Here is a 14,197-nt window from a genome sequence, read left to right as displayed (position 1 = left end):
TTCCTATTCCACTTTCGTTATTTTATTTATGTCTTCTGAGAGATTAGATTTGTTGGGGGCAGGACTTACACCATATAAAAATAAAGGTAGAAGTTGTAAGTCTGAAGTTGGAGCAGGTGGGATGGGGGAGTCTAGCACATGGGAAGGTCTTTGGTGTAGTGTTTTCTTTTTATTTTCTTTTTTTAATTTTAATTTTTAAGCTCTTTATTGGAGTATACTTTATTTACACTGTTGTGCCAGTTTCTGCTGTACAACAAAGTGAATCAGCTGTATTTATACATATAGCCCCATATCCCCACCCTCCCATGACTCCTTCTCACCCTCCCTGTCCCACCCCTCTAAGTCATCACTCATCATCGAGTTAATCTCCCTGTGTTATGCAGCAGCTTCCCACTAGCTACTATCTACTTTACATTTGGTAGTGTATATATGTCAATGCTACTCTCTCACATCATCCCAGCTTCATCTTGGAACTCTGCTCCCTGGGTCCTCAAGTCTGTTGTCTACATCTGCATCTTTATTCTTGCCCTGTCACTTGGTTCATCAGTATCATTTTCTTTTTTTTTAGATTCCGTATATATGAGTTAGCATACAGTATTTGTTTTTCTCTTTCTGGCTTACTTCACTCTGCATGACAGACTCTAGGTCTATCCACCTCATGACATATAGCTCCATTTCATTCCTTTTTATAGCTGAGTAATATTCCATTGTACATATGTGCCACATCTTCTTTATCCATTCCTCTGTTGATGGGCATTTAGGTTGCTTCCATGTCCTGGCTATTGTAAATAGTGCTGCAATAAACGTTATGGTACATGTTTCTTTTTGGATTATGGTTTTCTCACGGTATATGCCCAGGAGTGGGATTACTGGATCATATGGTAGTTCTATTTTTAGTATTTTAAGGAATCTCCAAACTATTTTCCATGCTGGCTGTACCAACTTACATTCCCACCAACAGGGCAGGAGAGTACCCATTTCTCCACACCCTTTCCAACATTTATTGTTTCTAGATTTTTGATGATGGGCATTCTGACCGGTGTGAGGTGATACCTCATTGTGGCTTTGACTTGCATTTCTCTAATGATGAGTGATGTTGAGCATCTTTTCATGTGTTTGTTGGCCATCTGTATGTCTTCTTTGGAGAAATGTCTATTTAGGTCTTCTGCCCATTTGTGGATTGGGTTATTTGCTTTTTTGGTATTAAGCTGCATGTGATGCTTGTATATTTTGGAGATTAATCCTTTGTCCATTGCTTCGTTGGCAAGTATTTTCTCCTATTCTGAGGGTTGCCTTCTTGTCTTGTTTATGGTTTCTTTCACTGTGCAAAAGCTTTTAAGTTTCATGAGGTCCCATTTGTTTATTCTTGATTTTATTTCCATGATTCTAGGAGGTGGGTCAAAAAGGATCTTGCTTTGATGTATGTCATAGAGTGTTCTGCCTATGTTTTCCTCTAGGAGTTTTATAGTGTCTGGCCTTGCAGTTAGGTCTTTAATCCATTTTGAGTTTATTTTTGTGTATGGTGTTAGGAAGTATTCTAATTTCATTCTTTTACCTGTTGCTATGCAATTTTCCAGCACCACTTATTGAAGAGGCTTTTTTCCATTGTATATTCTCGCCTCCTTTGTCAAAGATAAGCTGCCCGTATGTGCTTGTCCTTACCTCTGAGTTCTCTGTTCTGTTCCATTGATCTTCCTTTCTATTTTTGTGCCAGTACCATACTGTCTTGATCACTGTGGCCTTGTAGTATAGTTTGAAGTCAGGAAGCCTAATTCCACCAACTCCATATTTCCTTTTCAAGATTGCTTGGGCTATTCGGGGTCTTTTGTGTTTTCATACAATCGTAAGATTTCTTGTTCTAGTTCTGTGAAAAATGCTGTTGGTAATTTGATAGGGATTGTGTTGAATCTGTAAATTGCTTTGGGTAGGATAGGCATTTTCACAATGTTGATTCTTCCAATCAAAGAACATGGTATATCTCTCCATCTGTATGTATCATCTTTGATTTCTTTCATCAGTGTCTTATAGTTTTCTGCATACAGGTCTTTTACCTCCTTAGGCAGGTTTATCCCTAAGTATTTTATTCTTTTTCTTGCAATGGTAAATGGGAGACTTTCCTTAATTTCTCTTTCTGTTCTTTCGTTGTTAGTGTATAGGAATGCAAGAGATTCTTATACACTGCATTACTTTTGTATCCTGCTGCTTTACTGAATTCATCAATTAGTGCTAGCAGTTTTCTGGTAGAGTCTTTAGGGTTTTCTATGTACCATATGTCATCTGCAAAGAGTGACAATTTTACTTCTTCTTTTCCAATTTGGATTCCTTTTATTTCTTTTTCTTCTCTGATTGCTGTGGCTAAAACTTCCAAAACTATGTTAAATAATAATGGTGAGCGTGGCCACCCTTGTTCTGTTCCTGTTCTTAGAGGGAATGCTTTCAGTTTTTCAGCATTTAGAATGATGTTGGCTGTTGGTTTGTCATTTATGGCTTTTATTATGTTGAGGTAATTTCCTTCTATGCCCATTTTCTGGAGAGTTTTTACATAAATGGATGTTGAATTTTGTCAAAAGCTTCTTCCGCATCTCTTGAGATTATCATATGGTTTTTATCCTTCAATTTGCTGATATGATGTATCACACCAATTTATTGGTGTATATTGAAGTATCCGTGCATCCCAGGGATACACCCCACTTAATCATGGAGTATGATTTTTTTAATGTGCTGTTGGATTCTGTTAGCTAGTATTTTGCTGAGGATTTTTGCATCTATATTTATCAGTGATATTGGCCTGTAATGTTCATTTTTTGTGACATCTTTGCCTGGTTTTGGTACCAGGGTGATGGTGGCCTCTTAGAATGAGTTTGGGAGTGTTCCTCCTTCTGCTATATTTTGGAGGAGTTTGAGAAGGATATGTGTTAGCTCTTCTCGAAATGTTTGATAGAATTCACCTGTGAAGGCATCCGGCCATGGGCTTTTGTGTGTTGGGAGATTTTTAATCACAGTCTTAATTTCCATACTTGTGATTGGTCTGTTTATAGTTTCTATTTCTTCCTGGTTCGGTCTTGGAAGATTGTCTTTTTCTAAGAATTTATCCATTTCTTCCAGGTTATCCAATTGATTGGCATATAGTTGCTTGTAGTAGTCTCTCATGATCTTTTGTATTTCTGCAGTGTCAGTTGTTACTTCTCTTTTTCCATTTCTAACTCTGTTGATTTGCATCTTCTCCCTTTTTTTCCTGATAAATCTGGATAATGGTTTATCACTTGTGTTTATCTTCTCAAAGAACCAGCTTTTAGTTTCATTGATCTTTGCTATTGTTTCCTTCCTTTCTTTTTCATTTACTTCTGATCTGATCTTTATGATTTCTTTCCTTCGGCTCACTTTGGGGTTTCTTTGTTCTTCTTTCTCTAATTGTTTCAGGTGTAAGGTTAGGTTGTCTATTCGAAATTTTTCTTGTTTCTTGAGGTAGGACTGTATTGCTATAAACTTCCCTCTTAGGGCTGCTTTTGCTGCATCCCGTAGGTTTTGGGTTCTTGTGTTTTCATTGTCATTTGTTTCTAGATATTTTTTGATTTCATCTTTGATTTCTTTAGTGATTTCTTGGTTGTTTAATAGCATATTGTTTAGCCTCCATCTGTTTGTATTTCTTACAGTTTTTTTCCTGTAATTGATATCTAGTCTCATTGTGGTCTTAGAAGATGCTTGATATGATGTCAATTTTATTGATTTTACCAAGGCTTGATTTGTGACCCAAGATATGATCTATCCTGGGAAATGTTCTATGTGCACTTGAGAAGAAAGTGTATTCTGTTGTTTTTGGATGGAATGTCCTATAGATATCAATTAAGTCGAGATGGTCTAATGTGTCATTTGAAGCTTGTGTGTCTTTATTTATTTTCTGTTTGGATGATCTGTCCATTGATGTAAGTGAGGTGTTCAAGTCTCCTACTATTATTGTGTTACTGCTGATTTCCCCATTTATGGCTGTTAGCATTTGCCTTATGTATTGAGGGGCTCTTATGTTGGGTGCATAGATATTTACAATTGTGATATGTTCTTCTTAGGTTGATCCCTTGATCATTATATAGTGTCCTTCCTTGTCTCTTGTAATAGTCTTTACTTTAAAGCCTAATTTGTCTGATATGAGTATTGCTACTCCAGCTTTCTTTTGACTTCCATTTGCATGGAATCTCTTTTTCCATCCCTTTACTTTCAGTTTATATGTATCCCTTGGTCTGAAGTGGGTTTCTTGTAGGCAGCATAGAGAAGGGTCTTGTCTTTGTATCCATTCAGCCAGTCTGTGTCTTTTGGTTGGAGCATTTAATCCATTTACATTTAAGGTGATTGTTGACATGTGTGTTCCAATTAGCATGTTCTTAATTGTTTTGGTTTCTTTTTGTAGGTCTTCTCCTTCTCTTGTGTTTCCTACTTAGAAAAGTTCCTTTAGCAATTGCTAGAAGGCTGCTTTGGTGGTGCTGAATTCTCTTAACTTTTGCTTGTCTGGAAAGCTTTTGATTTCTCCATCAGATCTGAATGAGATTCTTGCTGGGTAGAGTATTCTTGGCTGTAGGTGTTTCTCTTTCAGGACTTTCAGTATATCCTGCCATTCCCTTCTGGCCTGCAGAGTTCCTGCAGAAAGATCAGCTGTTATCCTTATGGGTTTTCCCTTATATGTTATTTGTTGCTTTTCTCTTGCTGCTTTTAATATTTTTTCTTTGTGTTTAATTGTCATTAGTTTGATGAATATGTGCCTTGGTGTATTTCTCCTTGGGTTTATTCTGTATGGGACTCTTTGTGCTTCTTGGACTTGAATAATTATTTCCTTTCCCATGTTGGGAAGTTTTCCACTATAACCTCTTCAAATGTTTTCTCAGACCCTTTTTTTTTTTCTTCTTCTGGGATGCCTATGATTTGAATGTTGGTGCACTTCATGTTTTCACCAAGGTCTCTGAGACTGTCTTCCATTCTTTTTATTCCTTTTTCTCTTTCCTGCTCTGTGGCAGTTTTTTCCCCCATTATATCTTACAACTCACTTATTTGTTCTTCTGCCTCAGTTATTTGGTTGTTTATACCATCTAGAGTATTTTTAATTTTGGTTATTTTATTGTCCATTACTGTTTGCTCTTTAGTTCTTCTGAGTCCTTATTAACTGTTTCTTGTATTTTCTGTATTTTGTTATTGAGATTTTGTATCATCTTTACTATCATTACTCTGAATTTTTTTCCAGGCAATTTTCCCATTTCCTCTTCTTTTATTTCGTCTTGTGGGTTTTTTTCCAGCTCCTTTGCCTGCATGGTGTTTCTTTGTTTTCCATAGCAGCCCAAATTTCAGATGTTGCTTATCTCAGCAATAAAGGGGTTTAAAGAAGGCTGTCCAAGCCCCAGACTAATGGCAGAATGTTGAGTCAAATAAATGCTAAGTCAAGGAAACACATACATGTATAAGACACACAAATACTGAATCCAACAGAACATAAGGCACTAGAAAGTCCTGACAGAAGAACCCCAATATGCTATGAGACAATCAAAGTGAAAACCAACAGAAATTAAAAACCTAAACAAAACAAAATGAAAACAAAAATAAACAAACAAACAGCACACACACACAAACACAAATCCAGGGAGATGTTGAAAGCTAGGATCAAATATTATAAAGAGCAAGAGTACCACCAGACAGGCTGAAGATTCTCAGAATGAAATAAGACAATTATACTTAGAACTAAGAGAAAGACAAAACCTAATAAATAATAAATACCAAAGCAGTGTGTCATTTGGAGAAAAAAGCAAGGAGACTGAGCAGATCGATGATGTTGCTTATAAGTATATTAAGATAAAATAAACTAAAAAAGGATAGATGACTGGGCAATAGAAGAGTGTAGTGTGACTGGATATATGAAAAGAAAAAGAAAGAAATGGAAGTATATGAAAGATAGAGGTGAAAAGAAAGTAGGAGAGATACAGTCAGCACTACAAAAAACTTAGCTAGAAATAGAAATATATAAAAAGGCTAAAAATAAAAATAGAATAAAAAATGTTATAAAACATGTAGATCCCTTAGGACTAAGATTGTAATTAATAAAACAAAACAAACAAACAAAAAAAAAACCAACCCCAGAATGGATCAGATCAATAGAATTAATATTTCTGTTTCCTTGGGGTCTCAGCTGTAAGTGTCCTTCTACCTGCCTTTGGCTTTTTGTATTATTCTGTGGCTAGCAGAGCTTCCTTTATTGTTCATCTGTAAGCACTGGTGTGTGGGGATAGAGAGGGTACAATAGTGGCTCCTTACCCTGGGATTGAGTGAGCAGTGGGGCCCTGCCTGGGTCATGGCAGCTCAGTTGGCCATGGTGGTGCATGTTGCAGAGGGATGCTGGTGGCTCAGGTGTAAACAGAATATCTCCAGAGCTGGGCCACTCTGCAGGCTTTTGGCTCTTGGCTGCAGGCACTCTGGGCCAGCCCTGCCCGGGGGCCTTTGTTATCCCTAAGTGTGTTAGCCAGGCCCACAGGGGTCCTTCTTTTGTCCATCACAGGTGCCTAGAGAGAGGCTACACCCGTGGCTCCTCCCCCTTGCTGTGAGTCAGCAATATCTAGCTGCCACTATGGCCCCACAGCTTTCTGCAGTAGGCACTCTCTGCTGCGGATTTCTTCCCTCCTGTCCTCTCAGTCTATCTCCTCACTGCCAACAATGTTTCTCACCCTGAACCAGTTCTCCAGTCCGCACATTCCAGCTCCCAGACACCCTGTTCAGCTGTGAATTGATGGTTCAGTCTGGACACACTGAGCCATGGTGCAGACCCTCCGTGTGTTTCTCACTCTTTCCTGTTGGCCACAGCTCAGCCACTTCAACCTCTTTGAACAGTCCTAAATGCTTCCCTTCTGACTCAGGGAAATCCCCCATTGGAGAAGGACTTTCCCCATCAGATAAAGGACTTTTCCCCAAATTCAGCAATCTCCCCTCTGTTTCAGATCCCCCCACCCTAGGATGTAGAACCTGTCCCTTTCCTTTCTTCCCCTCCTCTTTCTCCTTTTTTTTCTTTTTTCCCTCTGTCCTACCCAGTTATGTTGGGATCTTTGCGGTCCTTTCTGGTCTCTGAGGTCGTTTGCTGGTGTTCAGCTGGTTCTCTGTGGGAATTATTCTGTCTTTTGGTGTATTCCTGATGCATCTGTGGAGAGGGATACATTCCATGTCCTTCCACTTCGCCACCATCTTTCTTTCTCTAAATAAATAAATTTTTTAAAAAAATTAGCAACATAACGTGCAGCATGGTGACTATAATTAATAATACTGAATTATATATTTGAAAGTTACTAACAGAATAAATCTTAAAAGTTATCACAATATAAGAAATGTGAAACTGTGTAGTGGTGGATATTATCTAGACTTACTGTTATCATCTGACAATATATACACATATCCAATCATTTGTTTTTACACTTGAAACAAATATAATATGTCAATTACATCTCAATTCTTTAAATATTTTTAAGAATTAAGATTAAAAATGAGCAAAGGGCATAAATAGACTAGAAACTGGTTCATGTTAAATGCAAGAGGAAATACAAAATCCCCACTCCAATGTGCCACAGGACTGACTAGTGAAAATAAAGTAAGTTTATACAGCATATCATGGTCAATAAAATTTTGCCAGAGAACAAAACACTGTTTTTACAGGTGAATCATATAGGAGCTTTCCCAGGGCTCAGGTCTAGAAAGCTTTGTGGGAGAGCAAAAGAAGTCTTGAAGAAATCTAAGGCAAGTTTTATTCATGACTCATGTAAAATAAGCTTGCTCACTTTAGGATCAGATAGAGAAGTGTTTGCTTTTGCTACTTTGGTTTGTGAATTCTGTTTGCAATTTTACCACCTGCAGGGTACACTGTGATAAGCTGTACCTGGGAAATAAAGTGTTTTCTTGGAAAAAGGCAGGACCTCACCCACACCCAGATATCGAAGGCCACATGGATTTCTTGTCAGTTAGGATACATAACCTCTCCCAACCCCAGATATGCCAGAGTTTATTACCCAGGCAATCTGAAGTCTGAAATTACATAAAGTTTTCTAATCTAAAATGTTCTGGTGTCAAAAAGCAAAGGGTTTCTAAGGCTGTAACAACTTAGGTTTGAATCTCAGATTGGCCACCATCTTAGGCAAATATTGAATATCCTGGAATTTCATCTTCCCCATAATAGCAAAGGTATAAAAAAAAAAAAGACACAGGAACAATGTGGTTTTTAATCATTGTTTGTGGTCTCTCCCAGCAGAAGAGACCTGATATTTACCTTCCTTTGCAGCCTTCAGCCACCCTCTGCCAGCTGTCAGTGCCCTTCAAGTGGTCTAGGCTACCCACATTGCTTCCCAGAGGCACTTATGGGGCATGTCCGCCTCTTTCTTCCATCAATACTCGAACACTTTCAAGGTTCCTCTGACACTGACTTCTAACAGTTAATGCATTACTCCTTTCTAAAGAGTTGGTGTTGGTAATATTTTATCCCAAGGCAATACATCTCGCTCGGTAGGATTTGGGAGGTAAGTATAGCAAGTGGACAAGATATGGTTGCTGGGAAAACCGAACGGTTGTCCCTTAACCAAATTGCCCTGTAAAGTGACCTCTGGGAAGAGCCATTGTCACGGTCAAGCAGGTTCACAGGAGCCTGTCAAAACGGCCTAGTTGCTCACATTGCTGCCTCTAGCTCACAGCCACTTCAGGCTCCCCCTCCCTTCTCCCATTTCCCATTTGAAGCTTCAAGTGAAACAGTCATAAGCAACGCCACTGGGAGATCTCAAGATGGCGGCGAAGTAGAGAGACGTGGAGTGCATCCCTCTCCACAGTTGCATTGGGAATGCACGGAAGGACGCAGTCATTCCCACAGAGAACCAGCTGAACACCAGCAGACGGCCTCGGACACCAGAAAGGGCAGCGGGGAGCCCCACATAGCTGGTAGGGAGGCATCTACGAGGGCTCAAAGAGGGTGAAGCGGCGGAGCTGTGGCAGACGGGAGGGAGTGAGAAACATACGGACGGTCCGCAGCGCAGCTCAGCATTCCCGGACCGAGACATCGATCCGCGGCTGAACGGAGGGTCCAGGAGCGGGAGCGTGGGAACCGGAGAGCGGGTTCAGGGGGAGAAACATTGTTGCCGGTAGGCTCACGGACCGAGAGCACAGGAGGGAAGAGGTCCGCGGAGAGCAGTGCCTGTCCCTGAGAGCTGCCCGGCCATGATGGCGGCTGGCGGCTGCAGGCTCCCGGGCGCGGGGGAGGAGCCGCGCGCATAGCCTCTCCCTCTCTTTCTGCGCCTCTGCAACAGGCAGTGGAGAGACGCCCTGCGGGCCACCTAAGGCACTCAGGGATAACAAGCACCCTCAGGCACTTGGGCGGGGCCAGATTAAAACTCCTTGCAACGCCAGCAGCAGGGAGGCTGCCAAGAGGAAAAAAAAAAAAAAAACAGCATCAAAAAGAAAAAACCCCGAGAGAGGCCCAACTCTAAGACTTTCTGTGTACGCCTGAGCCACCAGCGCCCTCTGCAACAGGCACCTCCAAGCCTGACTGAAACAACAGTGCGCCCCTGCTCACTCACTCCCAGGAGAAGGAGCCACTATTGTACCCTCTCCCTCCCCACACACCGAGGCTTACAGACGAACAATAAAGGAACCTCTGCTGGTCACAGAATAACGCAAAAAAAAACCCAAGGCAAGGAGAAGGACACTTACAGCTGAGACGCTAAGGAAACAGAAATAGTAGTATCAATACCTATTGAACTGGTCCATTCTGGGATCAGTTCTGGATTTTTTTTTTCTTTTCTTTCTCTCTCTCTCTTTTTTTTTTTTTTTGTTTTTTTGTTTTTTTGTTTTTTTTGATTTATTAAATACGATCTTAGCCCTAAGGGATCTACAAGTTTTATAACATAATTTTTTAAGGATATTTTTTATTCTTTTTTTTTTTTTTTTTTTGCCTTTTTATATACTTCTATATCTAGCTAAGTTTTTGGTAGTACGGACAAAATATCTTTCATACTTTCCTTTCATCCCTTTCTTTTATACACTTCTATTCCTTTCTTTTTCTTTGCATATTTCCAACCACATTACGCTCTTCTGTTCCCCTTTCTTCCAGCCATTTTAAGTTTATTTTATCTTAACATACTTATAAGCAACACTATCGGTCTGCTCAGACTCCTTGCTCTATTCTCCAGATGATGCACTGCCTTGGTATTAATATTAGGCTTTTGTCTGTATCTTAGTTCTTAGTACAGTTGTCTAATTACATTCTGAGAATCTCCATTCTCTCTGGTGGTACTCCAGCTCATTTCTATATTTGATCCTAGCTTACAAAATCTCCCTGGATTGATGTTTGTATGTGTAAGGTGTTATTTGTTGTTTGTTTGCTTTTGCTTTTGTCTCTGATTTGTTCTGTTTCAGTTGTCAATTTCTGCTGGGTTTCTCTTTGAATATCTGATAGCACACTGGGGTTCTGTCAGATCTTTCTAGAGCCTTATGTCCTAACGGATTCAATAATTGTGTGTCTTATACATGTATGTGTTTCCTAGACTGAATATTCATTTAATCCAATACTTGGACATTAGTCTGAGGCTTGGACAGTCTTCTATAAACACCTCTATCACCAGGACAAGCAACCCCAAAAGCTTGGACAACCATGAGGAAACAAAGAAACACCATGCAGGCAAAGGAGCAGGAAAAAAACCCACAAGACCAAATAAATGAGGAGGAAATAGGAAAAATGCCTGAAAAAGAATTTAGAGTAATGATAGTAAAAATGATACAAAATCTCGATAATAAAATAGAGAAAGTACAAGAAACAGTTCATAAGAACTCAGAAAAACAAACAGCAATGGATAACAAAATAACTGAAATTAAAAATACTCTAGATGCTATAACCAGCAGAATGACTGAGGCAGAAGAACGAATAAGTGAGTTGGAAGATAGAATGGGAGAAATAAACGCCACAGAGCAGGAAAAAGAAAAAAAAAAATACAAAGATTAGAAGACAGCCTCAGAGACCTCAGTGATAACATGAAGCGTACCAACATTCGAATTATAGGCATCCCAGAAGAAGAAGAAAACAAGAAAGGGTCTGAGAAAATATTTGAAGAGGTTCTAGTGGAAAACTTCCCCAACATGGGAAAGGAAATAATTCACCAAGTCCAAGAAGCACAGAGAGTCCCATACAGAATAAACCCAAGGAGAAATACACCAAGACACATATTAATCAAACTAACGACAATTCAACACAAAGAAAAAATATTAAAAGCAGCAAGAGAAAAGCAACAAACAACATATAAGGGAAAACCCATCAGGATAACAGCTGACCTTTCTACAGAAACTCTGCAGGCCAGAAGGGAATGGCAGGATATCCTGAAAGTCCTGAAAGAGAGAAACCTACAGCCAAGAATACTCTACCCAGCAAGAATCTCATTCAGATTTGAGGGAGAAATCAAAAGCTTTCCAGACAAGCAAAAGTTAAGAGAATTCAGCACCACCAAACCAGCCTTACAACAAGTGCTAAAGGAACTTCTCTAAGTAGGAAACACAAGAAAAGGAAAACACCTACAAATACAAACCCAAAACAATTAAGAAAATGGTCATTGGAACACACATGTCAATAATCACTTTAAATGTAAATGGATTAAATGCTCCAACCAAAAGACACAGACTGGCTGAATGGATACAAAAACAAGACCCTTCTATATGCTGCCTACAAGAAACCCACTTCAGACCAAGGGATACATATAGACTGAAAGTGAAGGGATGGAAAAAGATATTCCATGCAAATGGAAGTCAAAAGAAAGCTGGAGTAGCAATACTCCTATCAGACAAATTAGACTTGAAAGTAAAGACTATTAAAAGAGACAAGGAAGGGCACTACATAATGATCAAGGGATCCATCCAAGAAGAACATATCACAATGGTAAATATCTATGCCCCCAATATAGGAGCACCTCAATACATAAGGCAAATGCTAACAGCCATAAAAGGGGACATCGACAGTAACACAATTATAGTGGGAGACTTGAACACCCCACTTACATCAATGGACAGATCATCCAAACAGAAAATCAATAAAGACACACAAGCTTTAAATGACACATTAGACCATCTCGACTTCATTGATATTTATAGGACATTCCATCCAAAAATGACAGACTACACTTTCTTCTCAAGTGCACACGGAACATTTTCCAGGATAGATCACATCTTGGGTCACAAATCAAACCTCAGCAAATTCAAGAAAATTGAAATCATATCAAGCATCTTCTCAGACCACAACGCCATGAGACTAGATATCAATTACAGGAAAAAAACTGCAAAAAATACAAACACATGGAGGCTAAACAATTCACTCTTAAACAACCAAGGAATCACTACAGAAATCAAAGAGGAAATCAAAAAATATCTAGAAACAAATGACAACGAAAACACAACAACCCAAAACCTATGGGACGCAGCAAAAGCAGTTCTAAGAGGGAAGTTTATAGCAATACAGTCCTACCTTAAGAAACAAGAAAATGATCGAATAAACAACCTAACCTTACACCTCAAACAACTAGAGAAAGAAGAACAAAGAAACCCCAAAGTGAGCAGAAGGAAAGAAATCATAAAGATCAGAGCAGAAATAAATGAAAAAGAAAGGAAGGAAGCCATAGCAAAAATTAATAAAACTAAAAGCTGGTTCTTTGAGAAGATTAACAAAATTGATAAACCATTAGCCAGACTCATCAAGAAAAAAAGGGAGAAGATGCAAATCAACAGACTTAGAAATGAAAAAGGAGAAGTCACAACGGACACCTCAGAAATACAAAAGATCTTGAGAGACTACTACAAGCAACTATATGCCAATCAATTGGATAACCTGGAAGAAATGGATACATTCTTAGAAAAATACAATCTTCCAAGACTGAACCAGGAAGAAATAGAAACCATGAACAGACCAATCACAAGTACAGAAATTGAGGCAGTGATTAAAAATCTCCCAACACACAAAAGCCCAGGACCAGATGGATTCACAGGCAAATTCTATCAAACATTTCGAGAAGAGTTAACACCTATCCTTCTCAAACTCTTCCAAAATATTGCAGAAGGCGGAGCACTCCCAAACTCATTCTACGAGGCTACCATCACCCTGATACCAAAACCAGGCAAAGATGTCACAAAAAAAGAAAACTACAGACCAATATCACTGATGAATATAGATGCAAAAATCCTCAACAAAATACTAGCTAACAGACTGCAACAGCACATTAAAAAAATCATACACCACGATCAAGTGGGGTTTATCCCTGGGATGCAAGGATTCTTCAATATACACAAATCATAAGCAACGCCACTCCATTAACACTCTCTGGTGGCTGCACTCAGCACAACCCTAAAAGTGGTAATGACAGCTTCCACATAACACACTACAAAATACTTTTGTATAGCATCCCATCTGAACCTCCTATGACCGCCCCAAAGGTAGGCAAGGACTACAATTTCTATTTTACCCATGAGATAGAAAACTCAGCAAAGTAGAATGACTTGCATGGTGTATTTATCATGACTCATTCTGCAAATAACAGAAACGCAAATAATTTTTGCTTAAGAAAAAAAATGGAGATTTACTATTTCACTAAACTGGGGGATCCAGGGCTCGATTAGGTGACTTCAGGATTCACCAGGATAAAAGGCTCAAATCATGATATCAGGGATAATTCTTTCATCATCTCTCAGCCCTGGTTTTTCTCCTTCTCTCCTGCTGTATGGCTTCTTCAAAGTGGCTGAGAAAAATGGTCCCTGGCACCTCAATGATTACAAACCCCAGCAGGGGAAAAGAAAATCTCTCTCCCAGTGTGTATATATCAGGGAAAGACACGGATTAGTGCATGTGCCTCCCTGCCCCAATCACTATCACCAAGAGGACAGCACTCCTCAGTTAGCTCAGCCCATGAGTCCAGCCCTGTGGCCAGGGTTGTGGAGCCTCTAGCTGACAGTCCTGACATGACCAAAGAATGTGGGAAGAGTCCATCCACCAAATGATGTGCAGAACAACAAAAAAACAAAAGAAGTCTACTACCATTAGATGGCCAGGTTGTCCTAGGCTAAAGCTCCCCCAGGAGCTTGCTTTGCCAGCTCTCATCCTCCTTCTACATCCAAGAACTGTTAGTAAACACAGCAGCCCTAATAGCACTCCCTGAATCAGAGTGTGGCTCAG

General features: G+C 39.5%; 1 protein-coding gene across 1 annotated transcript in view; it reads left to right on the top strand.

Annotated features, from left to right (window-relative positions):
- Window positions 1-14,197, top strand: part of LOC130848040 (cobalamin binding intrinsic factor-like) — an 83,945-nt gene that overhangs the window by 62,644 nt on the left and 7,104 nt on the right. The gene's annotated exons all lie outside the window — the stretch shown is intronic.

Source organism: Hippopotamus amphibius, chromosome 3, assembly GCF_030028045.1.
Source record: "Hippopotamus amphibius kiboko isolate mHipAmp2 chromosome 3, mHipAmp2.hap2, whole genome shotgun sequence".
In the NCBI taxonomy this organism is placed as follows: domain Eukaryota; kingdom Metazoa; phylum Chordata; class Mammalia; order Artiodactyla; family Hippopotamidae; genus Hippopotamus; species Hippopotamus amphibius.
This window is presented reverse-complemented; position numbering and strand designations above follow the sequence as displayed.